The sequence below is a fragment of the Aptenodytes forsteri genome, unplaced genomic scaffold, assembly GCF_000699145.1.
Source record: "Aptenodytes forsteri isolate BGI_AS27 unplaced genomic scaffold, ASM69914v1 Scaffold229, whole genome shotgun sequence".
In the NCBI taxonomy this organism is placed as follows: Eukaryota; Metazoa; Chordata; class Aves; order Sphenisciformes; family Spheniscidae; genus Aptenodytes; species Aptenodytes forsteri.
The window spans coordinates 5,395,346-5,409,085 of NW_008795863.1; positions in this window are offsets into that span (position 1 = coordinate 5,395,346).

The following is a 13,740-nucleotide window of genomic DNA, read 5'->3' on the forward strand; positions in this document are numbered from 1 at the left end:
TGTAAACACTACCTAGCAACAACTAAAACATCGGTGTGTTATCAACATGGTTCTCATCCCAAATCCAAAACACAGCACTGTACCAGCTACTAGGAAGAAAATTAACTCTATCCCAGCTGAAACCAGGACACCATGGAAGGGACCCACGCTGGAGAAGGGGAAGAGTGTGAGGAGTCCTCCCCCTGAGGAGGAAGGAGCGGCAGAGACAACATGTGATGAATTGACCACAACCCCCATTCCCCGTCCCCCTGCACTGCTGGTGGGGAGGAGGTAGAGAAAATCGGGAGTGAAGTTGAGCCTGGAAAGAAGGGAAGGGTGGGGGGAAGGTGTTTTTAAGCTTTGATTTTATTTCTGATTACCCTACTCTGATTTGATTGGTAATAAATTAAACTAATTTCCCCAAGTCGAGTCTGTTTTGCCTGTGATGGTAACTGGTGAGTGATCTCCCCCTGTCCTTATCTCGACACACGAGCCTTTCATTATATTTTCTCTCCCCCGTCAAGTTGAGGAGGGGGAGTGATAGAGCAGCTTTGGTGGGCACCTGGCGTCCAGCCAGGGTCAGCCCACCACAATTTCACAAAATGGTAGCCCTATCACTAGGACCAATATTATTTAAAAATAATGAAAAGTATATTTCTTATGGTAAAACATTCAACAGACACATTTTTAAAAATTAGTTGTTCTAATTGCTATCTTTACTCATTCAAATGTAATAATGCATAAAATCAGACATCTCTTGGTTTACAAATGTGTATATATTCCTTATATTCATCAGAAATATTTTTTTTTCTTAAACATGAGAGGTTTGTCAGTATCTTGTCTTACAGATACTTCACATGAAATTGTATATTTGGTATATTGCATCAATTACATAGTTTTCAGAAAAACGTATGGATAAAAAGGCAGTACATACAGCTAATTGCTCTTCTGAGGCCAATTAAATACTTGAAAGTAGAGTAGCATGGGCTGAGACCATGCAGCTGTCCCCAGTGAGCTGTGTTAAATTTTGGGGGATTGCAATGAAAAGGAAAAATGTCAAGGGAAAAAAAGAATCAAGTACAAAAAAAGTTGATCTTCCAGCAAAGAAAGTCATGAAACAATCATAGTTTTCAGTTATGCAAATTGCTATCTAGCAGCTGCTTTTGTGCTCTGATTTTTGTGTTAATAAACATGAGCTTTTTTCAGCTAAAATAGATTTTCTCATTTGAAGAAGGTACTTGGATTAAATAGTTGAAAGCAGGGAAGATACTGGAGAATATTCAATTATCCTTTGATTCATAGATTAGTTATTCTTATTAGTCTGGAAAGGCTTCAGATTATTCATTCTATTTTGTTGTGCTATATATATTGTCTACATTTGGTTGCTAATACTTGATGAGTGTTTTCTGCAATTAAAAATCCTGGTTGTTGTAAAGAACAATGAAATGTGCATAATTTCCCTTTGTCTTTTTTTTTACCCAACTCAAACCTGTTCATACTTTGTAATTTAGGAGAGGTAAAACGGTTTATAAATGTGTCAATGACAACCAACGACTGAATTTTGATTTCATATTCCATCTAAATCCATAATCAATCTTCCATTGGTTTCATCAAAGACAATTGTCCTGACATAGCTTGATTCAGCGCTGAAGCGTGTTGAGAGCTCACCTGATACCATAATTGAACAAATTGATGTTGATAAGTCTACTTCTTCAACAAGATACTTAGTCTGGAGAGTGAAGTCTGTGTTGGCCTCTAATCCAGAAGGGTGTTTGGATCTCTCTGCAGTCATCACACTGTATTTATACATTCACAGTCACCCACGCTAACTTAATCTTTAGGAGACACTCAGAATCTGATGGCTAGAGATAATCTCGACATATAGATAAACACTGGGTTTGACAGCAAGTGATTTTGTCAGCGCTTGCGAAAGGGAAGCTGGCAGCACTGGTCCAGAAGACCTGGAAGCTTGCCTCTGCGTGCCCTTGCACACAGGGCTACGGAGCCACTCGGCCACACAGCAGCACCCCTAGTGCAGTGGCATCCAGTGGAGGGATAGAGCTGAGGTCATGCTGTGACCGATGTTACAGGAGCCTCAAAACTTATATTCTCCTTCTCTTCCTCAACTTCCACCTCGGTTAAAGGTCTCCTGTTGAGAACTACTGTATGTGGTGAGAGTGATTTCTTCGGCCCCCATCCCTAACACAGCTTCCTAACAACCACCTTTCATCTGGGCACTAGATTAAAGATTCCTTTTTGGTGGTGTTTTCCTCATACAGGTTCTATGCATGAGGCACTGCTGGTACTTGGTTTTAGTTGGAAGTATTCAATATAAGGAAGAATGTTTTAAATTTGCAGTAAAGATCCTGAAACACATAATTGTTTTGATGTAATCGGGGGGGTGGGGGTGGCGCAAAACTGCTTGTGTTCATGAGAGTATGAGGAGCAATCACAATATTGATGGAAACCATTAATGAAAATCAAAATATATTAGAGACAAGAAGTGGACGGAATAGATAAGATCTAAATTTGATGTGTCCAGTATCAAATCTCCAGCAGTGTCCCATATGTTTTCTAACTGCACTGGTAAATGTTAACCTGGCAGTAAGTTGGGCTTATTTGCTACAGCATCACTGACATATGCATCCCATCCAGGACCAGTTCCTGGAGTGCAGGCAATGCAGGGTGCTCACCACACACAACTTTTGGGGTTAGCCTCCTCAAGAGCAGACTGGTCTGGTCCATGATATCAGGTACTTAGCCCTGAGTTCATGTGACCCTAAGACAGTATTATGATTTTTCCTCATTTTTTTCAGCTCCCATAATGCAAAATGCTGTGCAGTTTTATTGTAGAGTAGTATTTTCACGGTGTGAAATTCAAAATGTGTGTTGCATGCTGTGGAAGTATGGCTGAAAGCATATGAGGGTGACTAAGGATTAAATGCTTGATGGGGTGGTGTTGGAGAACTAGCTAGGGCAGAAGAAGACAAACCTGATGCAGTCTTCACTAGATATTCACTAGAATCAATATTGCCTTTTGGGAAGGGTCCTATAAGCGGACAATCTTTTAAATCACCCAATTTTGTTTCTGAAGACAATTCCATGGGCCATGGTAATGAAGAACCTGTGAGCTAATGAAAATTAGCAACACACAGGACCAGGACTGTAGAACTAACAGCAGCTTGGCTTTGTGGTGTCCACACTAAAACTAGGATTTTGTGGTGTCCAGACTGACTAGGATTAGCCAGAGCCAGCTTAGGATTTCTTATTGGTGTACAGTAAACTCAGTTTTGCCACTCTGGTTATGATATAACATTTATTATTTTGGGTGCGGTTCACCACCCAAGTATAGACATCTGGAAGGTGGCTATCTACATCTGAATAGTTTCGTCTTCATTGCCTGTGGGTGTGATTAACTTTATTCTATAAAGGATATCTTCAATAGGTCAGCAGTCCTAGGGACGAGGGTTTGCAGCAAGCAGAGATGAGGGAGGGAGCGAGGAAGACCTGGCTATTGGAAGGGGGTCACCATGTCAGCTGGACCCAGCAATCCTGCCTTGGTGTCCACAGGAGGAGCTGCAGGCTGGGCAAGCAGGGCTGCTGCATCAGGTTTTACTAACAGAAGTTTTCCCAGGTGGAAGAATCCATGACTGCTTTAATTGGCATAAAGTTGGCTCTCACAGAATCAGCCATTGTTGAGAAAGGGACAAAGTAAGAAAGTGGAAAAGTATAATCTTTTTCATTTAGAAAAGCATCACAATTACAGAAGCATACAGAATGCAATAACGTATTTTCTGTTTGCTACTCACTGCCTCAAACAATTTAAACAGCCGAAGGAAATGAGAGAACTGGGAAGATTAACAGTGTGTGTTGATATTCTTGGTGCAGGCAAAGAGACATAGCTAACTGGCTTTAGAGAGTTTTGAAGGGAATCCTTTTGTAGAAACAGAGACACACCATATTTTATTTTATTTCACAGTGGTGTGCATATAGCGTGCAAAAAAGAGAAGGCAAGATCTCAAGCATAACTGCATATAATCTTAATTAAAAATGATAATGACCTTTCCTTTCCATAACTTACTTTCCACAAAGTTTCCCAGTAGAGGAAAGAAGTGTTAGATGAGAGTTACTGATGAGTGAGATGTACACTTAATGAGACACTTTCTCTTTTTGAGACAGGTTTACTGACATCAGCTGAGCTTCCATTTTAAAATCTAAACATTAGGAAACAACCGTTCCCTGTTTGCCATCATTCTACGCTCCACTCGCAATACGGGAATATTGACTTAGCAGGAAGCCCAAAACCTCCTAAACCAAGGGAAAATAATGTAAAGTAACTGCTTGGACTGATCAAACGTTAATATGGGGGAAATATTAAAACCAGCCTTTTCCCCATGTATAAATGTTTCACAAATGCCAATATATGTATTCCTTTAATAATCTTATAGGGCCAAGCATATTTGATACTTTTTAAAATGTTTAACATTCTTTAATACTCCTGTGGAGCAACCCTTGAGAAACTGAAATGACGTATTACAAAAATCACACACAAGTTACAACGAAGTCTGTGACAAAACCAAGTTTTGAATCCAGATTTCCCCCAAAACTCATCTAAATCTTAATTTGTGACTGAGACCCCTTTCTTCTTCCTTACTAGTTAAGCTTTTATGACTCTTACAAACTCTTAAATGGAAAACACTGATATGGATGCATTACATTTAAGTTAACCACACACACTTCAAACATCTGGCTTGGCCAAGTAGCCAGGGGTCCTTTAGTCCCCCTGAGGCTCCCATAAGGCACCTGGGCAATTCCTCCATGCAGGCAGAAGGCTGCATTGGAGCAGAGGCGAGCTCTCATCCTGAATGACACATTTACTTTCAATTGGATCTGAGCGTTTGCAGAGCCCTTCAGAGCTGGAGTGTGCCCAGCCTTGTCTGGTCTGTGGTAGCTCCCTTCCTTTTCCACAGACTTGCCTTGCTTTTGCGAAGTGCTTCATGTGCTCGTCACAAGTGTAATAATTCCCTTTGATTTCTCTTCCACCAAGGCAGTGGGATGAGTTTTCCAACATCAGTTTAGAAAGAGAAAAGCAGAGCCCTGAGGAACCCTGCAGAAAGTCTCCCCTCAGAAAGCACACAAATACTTTCATGGCCAGGAGACAGCCATGCATTTATGTATGAGTACATTTCCACCATCTCACAGTGCAAAGCCAACTACAATTATTGTAAAGGTCAATAAGTTATCACAGCAAAGGACATAAGGTTACCCTGCCCCTCAACCTCATCACCTTCCTAGAAGAAGTGATCATGGAAAATAATGTCAGCATCCTGCTTTCTCAGCATGTTGGGGAGGACTGAAGGCTAGTGCATTTTCTTCTTGTTTCTAGGTAAGCAGCTATCCCGCATCTGATCTTCCTCTCACATCCCACTTCATGGTTTATTTTTGTTAGCCTACCTCAGACAGTTCTTTGCCAAGCACAGCTTTTGCAACTCTCTGGAGCCACAATCTGATCTCTGCTTACTTGTTCCAAATGGGGTAAATTCTGAAACACATCCATGGATCACCCTCCCCAACTTGCTTATTTGTTGTTCTCTCAGAAATCTTTCCTGTAGAGAGAGTAGAGGGGAAAGGATAGATTTCTTCCAGATTTGATTGAGATCTTGCTCACAAAAACTAAGAACCGTTTAAAAACATAATTGTCTGCAAAACCTAGTAAATATTTTGCAAAACCTAAGTCATTGAAAATGCATTGTCCTTCAAAAAGTTGCAGCAATACCAAGGACTTAATTTGATCACCAAAGCATGAAAATGAGGAAAGTGCAACACTCGAAGCATTTTCAAGAAAGGAGTTGCTCCCATTGCCCTGGGAGCAACCTGAGCCGGGTGAATGCTACCTCAGCTAGAGGCTCTTGAAGATGCCTTTGTTTCAGCACTCTGCTAATGATGGATTTCACAGCTGGACAGTTTCTTTAGCAGATCTGCTGACATCTCAATTAGCAAATCCTAACCATGAATAACAGCATCTACCCATGGGATTTAAGCTTCTTAAACCAAGCTTCTGTCTTTTCTACAGCTTCCTGCATTTTACAGCTTCCAAACCTCTGGAACATCACTTCATCCTGCATTACACACAAACATCAAAAGTTAGTTTTAGCTGAATCTAATAAAGGAGCTGTGAATAGGAAAGGATGTATTATCGTCTCAGCTGGATCAATTTTACAGTCCCCTCGGTGCTCTGTCACTTATAAGAGCATATGTTCAGTACTGGAGAGCCCAATGTGAGGTAAGTGCTAGATCTTTTAATGGGGTGGGGATGTTCAATCCGGCACTCCCCTACTACTAGAAGCTGTTTGATCATTAGCAGTAGATTTGTCACTTAAGTCAAAGCGACACCTCTTGAGGCCTCTCATTTTGTTGGATTAGGCCCCCATTACATTGTAAGCATTACTCTTCCCCAGAAAGTGGGAGGAGGTGAGGTATTGAAAACCGAAGGTGTGCCTTTACTGACACAGACAACCATCTAAAGATGCGCTGCTGTTGTTTACATGGCAGTCACACTTTAAAAGTATATCCTTTCATCAGAGGAATATCTTCAAGCTGAGCACACAGCTCTTTTGTCATTCGGCACTTGTTCATAGAGCCAGCAGCCTTGCCTTTAATCAGTCCTCAATAGAAGACTGAAAAGTGTTTTAGGTTAGAAATATACAGTGCTGTAGCTCATTGCAAATGGCAAAGTAGCCGATGAGCTAGTGCTGATGGTCATGAAATATGCATGTGCACGATGAGGGCTGAGTGGAAATGTAAGCTCTTAGGGTCCCGATTTCATTTAGGCTATTGTAAATCCATAAAGGTTTCTGCAGAATTATCTGGACTTGTAATGTGGGATAGCAGGATAAAGCAACTTTAATTCCTGCGAATGTAAATGACATCAGAGTGGAGTCTATTATTTCAGCATGAATATTTACGCATTTAATTTTTCCCCATCATGACTAAGCTTTACTGCTAACTAAGTAGAAAAGCTAAAAGGAAGTTATTCAGTATATTGTCTTACTGTATATAAAATACTTTTTATTTTAGGCTTGACTATCTGATTAGTCCACTGCAGTGTTCAGGACACCACATCTAATCACACTTACATTCTCCCAGCACAATGAAAAGAGAAAGCACTTTAAAAATGAAAGACATGGTCAGTATGGACTCTAAAGGAGGGGTTAAATTAAAATTTAAAGCAATATCAAGAAGCACCGTAACGCTCAGAACTGTAGGATGATTGTAGAGTAGAAAGTCTTAAAATAGTTCTGACACTGATTTCACAAGTAATTTCTGTGTGGTGTTGAATCAGACCTGGACTCATATTTTGGATGTGTTGCTCTGTGTCTCTCAGTTGGCTCCCTCCCTTGCATGACACCATCACTGCAAAGAATTTCCCTCCCTACCAGATCCCTTGATCTGGTGAAGAGACCTCCTGCTGGCCCCATTTACTGCTGAAGGACTGCGAGTAAGTGACAGGATGACTCTGGGTTCTCACTAAGTTTCAGATCAGCCTTCTCTTGTCGTGGAATCACGGTAAAGTTTTGATCTGGCTTTGCTATTTTAAAATTTCCTAGAGATCTCCAGCATCACTGATGCTGAATCACTATTTACAGCCAGCATTAGAGAACATTTGCTTTGAATGTGCTGTTGATGCTTTAGGAAAATTCCTCTGTGTGGATAATTTCTGGTTGTAAGGATAGGCTTACTTAGCCTTGCTTAGAACTGCTAACAGTGAATATAATTCAGGCTTAATGATCTGTGAACAGCTTTGGGTATTTTTTAATTCTGTGGGAAGACCGCTTGGCTATTGAACAGTTTGACTAAAGGAATGGTAAAAAAATCCAGAGTCCCAAAATGTCCATCCTGGGAGATGTGGAACTGACTGAAGGAAAACACTCTCTTGAAATCAGCCTCCTTTGTGGATCTGCCCTTTCTTTTCTGGCTCATAGATACAGTGATCACAGTGATCGCAGTGAATGACCAGCATTACTGGGGAGGTGGGGAAGTTATAATAAGGATTCAGATCACCTCAGATAGATCCAGCAGCAGTAACATCTAAATAATTCACAAGTTTGTACAGCCATATATTTTTGTTTCATCTTGGTGTTAATGTAGTTAACATTAATTATAATGCTTTGTTGCAATAACACTACAATGACAACTCTCCTTTTTTGAGTTTGGGAAATCAGGAGTAATTTATTATGTTGTTGAAGATCCCCTGTCGGTCTACATGCACCTCCATACAGTCTGACCTCACTTGTTCATTTTTGGAAGAGTATTACCTGCTAGTTCTTTTAATTCAGCACCCAACTGTCTAACACGAAATGATCCAAAGGGGTGAAAAAAAGTCAACATCATGTTAATTCTTCACCATCATTTGTTTGGGCTCTATCACAAAATGATACCTGTGTGAACTGTTTGAGTAAATTACCATCTGTTCAGTCTAGAAAGAGCTGGCTGGTAAGAAGGAGTTAACTCACCAGCATTTGGCACAGCTCTTTCAAGTACACCTTTCAGAAGGATGCTATTACTTCCATAAGTCAGTAGTAGTTTTGGTTCAGATTATGAAATCTTTGTCTGAAAAGTAATTTTCTTCTTTTGAAGGTGACATGTCCTTAATTAACATACTTATTTTAGTTCAATTAATATTTATAACTTTTTGCCCAAGAAGTTTTTCCTGTATTCAATTTAATGCTACTTATTCTAACTCTCATAGAATCATAGAATCATTGAGGTTGGAAAAGACCTATAAGATCATCGAGTCCAACCGTCGACCCAACACCACCATGTCCACTAAACCATGTCCCTAAGTGCCTCATCTACTCGTCTTTTAAATACCTCCAGGGATGGGGACTCCACCACTTCCCTGGGCAGCCTGTTCCAATGTTTCACCACTCTTTCAGGAAAGAAATTTTTCCTCACGTCCAATCTAAACCTCCCCTGGCACAACTTGAGGCCATTTCCTCTCGTCCTATCTCAAATCACTCTTTGCTTTAGTGACACAATGTTTGCTGTCTCAACTAAATGCTTTGGTTATGTTTGGTACCTTAGCAAAATAAGCACTTTCTATTCATCACCTAAATCAGCGATTGGAACATTTTTGTATTTTGCTGCTATTTGGTTATATGTGATGTCGTACAGATAAACATATTTGGTGGACTTAACACAAATCAATATTTAATAAATGACTGCCCTATAGGAACTTCATCTAAACTGTGAAATTAATAATAAATGTTTTCCAGTAGATGCTTTCCAGCATATGGCCTTTTGAATCATTTATAAGTTGGGCCCCTTCAGTAAGTCTTTTCATATTTAATGCATTAAGTTGGAGTATTTATTGCAGTTCTGAAAAGAACAAAGAATGAGGTTCAAGAGGAAAATCACTCAGGGTTTGGATGAAAGGAAAAATAAATATTTTAGGTCAAATATGCAACTAATTAGGGATAGATTGTGCCTTTAGGTACAACCTTAAATAAAACCCTATTCATCCCATCCTCAGGCAAAGGCTTAAGTTCTGCCTCACAACAGAAACATCGCTTCTCCAGCACTCCCTCGTTATACAGAGCAAACATTTAAAGAAGCCCTTAGAAAGTTGTGGTGGGCTCTTTTGCCTGGCACAGACAGCAAAAATTAACCCTGCCTGCCTGCTGCCTGTCTCCTCCCCTCCCCTGGCCTCAAGGAGGATCCGAGGGCATACCTCCCAGCACATGCCCGGGCTCCTCTGGTGAGCCCTTCTGCCAGGACTGTGCAAGTGACTTGCAGAAGGGTTAATTTATGCACCTCTTTATAAACTGGATTAAGGCTGTGGGCAATCTGGCTCCTGATGATAGATGTATATGAATTATTGCACTGGAAGAGCAGTGTTTTCTTGAACTGGTACCTAAAGACAAACCTTCAAGGAGGCTTGGCATATAGTCATGGCTGGGGTTACCTAGCAGAGAGCAGATATTTTGGCCATTTAGCACTCGTGTGGTGGTCCGTTGAGGAGACTGTTGCAGGTTCCTCCCTCATGCCTTCCCAGCCTGTCTGTGCCTCCCCCTGCTCCTGAAGGATGCTTGGCAAAGCCTACCTGGCCCCTCTCCACGTGTGCAGCACAAATGGCTGGTTCGGTGCCTGACTGGGGACAGGCTTGGGCACCTGAGAGGCTGAAGCTGAATTGTACGTGGCCATTGCAGTATGAGGTGCTTGTAAAGATCAGCATTCAGGTTTGCAAAGGACTTCATGGGGACAGGGTGGCCACGAGAAGAGATGGATGCTGTGTTCCATGTAACAGACTTGGATTAGATACACTGATAACAGTGTTTAACCCAGAGAAAATGTAAATGTTTTCAAGAGCTGAAAAGCACTGGCATTTGTTGTCTACCTTTCTTGGGGCAGCAAGACAACTAGTAGCTTGCACTAATAATTATGAATTATTTTATTTTCAAAAGCTAGAAAATGTATAAGCAGGCACTAAAACAAGATCAAGGAACCAAAACAAAAATTAAATGTTTTTTCATTTAAATGAAAAATATGCATCACTTTTTTTTGCATCCTACTGGCAAATGCATTCTGTAAAAGCCAGGAAGTGTTTGTAATGCAGGTCTTCTGGATGACTTTGCACTATCAAATTTACATTTTTTGTTGTAAAGATTAATGTTGCTAATATATACAAGATATTCTGCATCTGTAACACACAGATTAGCATTTATTATAAGCAGCACTCTGCCGATATGGATCACTTTTTTTTGCATCCTACTGGCAAATGCATTCTGTAAAAGCCAGGAAGTGTTTGTAATGCAGGTCTTCTGGATGACTTTGCACTATCAAATTTACATTTTTTGTTGTAAAGATTAATGTTGCTAATATATACAAGATATTCTGCATCTGTAACACACAGATTAGCATTTATTATAAGCAGCACTCTGCCGATTTATTTTGCTGCATTACCCATTTGTCTGAAAAATACGTTTATGCTGTGGTTATCACTAACAAGATTATGATCTGTTGAAATGGTCTGATCTAGGCTGCACAAGGCAAATGAATAGCATGAAGTACATCTTAGTCTGATACCTTGCAGATTCAATAGGTCCCACTGTGATACCAGGCCCTGATATCATTCCAGCTTATATTAACACGAGGCAGCAGGACTTAGCTGTGGATGAACAAGCTCCCTGCCTCCCCACCAATGAATCATGCAGAAACTGTGGAAAAGCCATGGCTCAGCTTTCCATCCTCAGTCCTGAACTTGAAATATTTCTTTAATACAGTGCGGAAGAGCCCAGGACCACGGGAGGGTCAAGAGTTGTGGCTCTAAAGCAGAGGAGATGCTTCCCAGTGGGCCAGAAAAGGGTGAGTGGATGAGATTTCAGATGTACACAGTATATGATATCATTAGCCTTGCAAAGGTCTCTAGCCAGTGTACTGGCACATTCCTATAAGGCTAATCTTCCAATGCACAGAAGCACAAGTGCTGATTTTGACATTGGATATTCTGCCAAGCATTAAGACAGCTGGAAATTGAGTGTCCCAAAGTGCAGCACCCTGGCGTACTCTTGGCTGATCCAGACCTTTCCGTTTTCTGTGTATGTACACAAAATGGCACATGATGTATCAAACCTCCACTAGGAACCATAGCTGAAATTTGTAAGAGGCTTAAAATGAATAATTTATTTCTCAGCAGCCTGACTAAAAAACAGTGATCATTCAGTAAAGATCTAGAGTTATAGAATTCCTTACATTGATTTCACAATTTTGTTATGATTAGTTAATGAAACACTGTATGCAAGTGTTAATAATACTTGTTTGCAACAGATGCTTGTCATTGGTTATGTGTCTCTCTTGCAATACTGTTTTATGCTCTGGACGTGTGCTATAAAAATAGATTGCAGGCATCACTCAAATTCACATAGATTCATTTGAACTTTTGTTTCAAATTTCAATAAATTTTCCAAACCCTTAAGATCTTTACCACCTCTGACCAGCTGCAGAACTGATACTGTAGGTTTTCCTGTCATTGTCAGAGTAAGCAATTCTGCAGAATGCATGCCTTTGAGGACAATCTATTTTTGGATTCCTAATCGGTGTATATTCATAGTCAGGAGAATGAATGCTGTTTTCAATTCTATTCTAAAGAAAGCAAAAGATTTAAACTGATGGTTTGAGAAGAAAATGAATACAGGATTCCATGTTTTACTCTCTGTAACAGAGTCTGATGTAATCTTTATGCTTCCTCAACAGTTCTTTTTAACAGGAAAAATAGAGAAAAAAAAGGATTTTTTCCCCTCAATCTCCACCCCGAGTTTAAAATTCTCTCAAAGTGAAAATGCAGAAATCAACTTTTCCCTCCTGATCTTCAGACATTAGATCCCATGAAGTGTTGTTGGTTTGGGTTTTCTCTTCTTGAGAATATTGGTAGGCTGGAGCAACAACAAAGGAAAAGTGGACACGGTTTTTAGTCCTACTGCTTGGCTAGGGTCAGTCTAAATTGGTGCAAATGGTTCTGCAGTTTACTAGCAATGTTCTGAAGCAAACAGCTGCTTAGGTGGTTGCTTAATTAAATAGCCACATTACTTATCCTGCAAGGTGGCACCTGCTTTCCAGAGACTTTGTTAAACCAAGTTCGAAAGTTGCCACAGTTTTAGAGGAAGTATCCTCCCCTCATCCCTTCTCTCTCTCCCTGCCCCCCCCCAAATATAATCTCTCAAGCTCTAACCAGTACTCTAACACACACGAATATATTTTTTCCTGATAGAAAATGCAACTATTCGTTTCTTATTTCAGTTGTTAGAGACTGGGGAGGCAAGAGTCACACTGTTATCTTTTCTAAGGAGCATCATATAGATTTAAACACAATTATTCGTGAACAAGGACTAATTTCAAAATTCCTGTGTTCTTCCCCAGGCTTTAGGAAGAATATAGTCTAACAGCTGGAGATAACATTAGTAAAGTGCAGCAAAGCCTATTACATAGAAAGTGAGAAGTCAATACCATCTTCGTAGTCATATTCTGATATGAAGGAAACTATCTTCTGTGAAAACTCTTCTATCTGATTTTCCTCAGGGCTATGAGAAATGAACCATCAAGGATTTAGCCATGCTGGATTAAGTTGTTACTGCTTCTAAGCACCAGCCCAACCTGACTGGCCCTACGCCAGAGAATGCAGTTCCTCAGGAAAGAGGGAAATTGCAGTTTTCTAGGAGGGGAAAACTGTGCAGTCTGATAACCTGGTTGAAACCCACCCCATTGGCAGTTTAAGGTGGCATGGGCGTGTACAAAATGAATACTCTGTTTTGGTGCTCCTCCAATGACAGTAATAATTTCCAGGCAAAAGCAAAATTTCCCACATGACACCTCTTGTCCATCAGAGAGTGGAGAGGAAAAGGAAATATGCTTCCAACAGATTTTCTAAGTCACCATCACTCCAGGTGTGAGTGACCCTGCAGGTTTACTCAGGATTAATAGTGCAAACTGTGTTTAGATGAGGGCTGGCATTTTAACAACCACATCCCACTTAACCAGACCGATGGGTTTTTTCCACTTGGTGTAGCGGAGCCTGGCAGCAAGTTGTTTGTAAAAAACCTTTTTTTCCTTGTGTTGCCATCAAGCAGATACATTACACAGTGTCCCTGATGAGAGATGCAAATCCAGCAGCCCAGTAGAGAAAGTCTCCCACAAGAATCTATAGGGCTTTGGGGAATTTGCTTAAAGATGCAAATAATGAAGGCAGAGGTTGGAAAAAAAAAAATA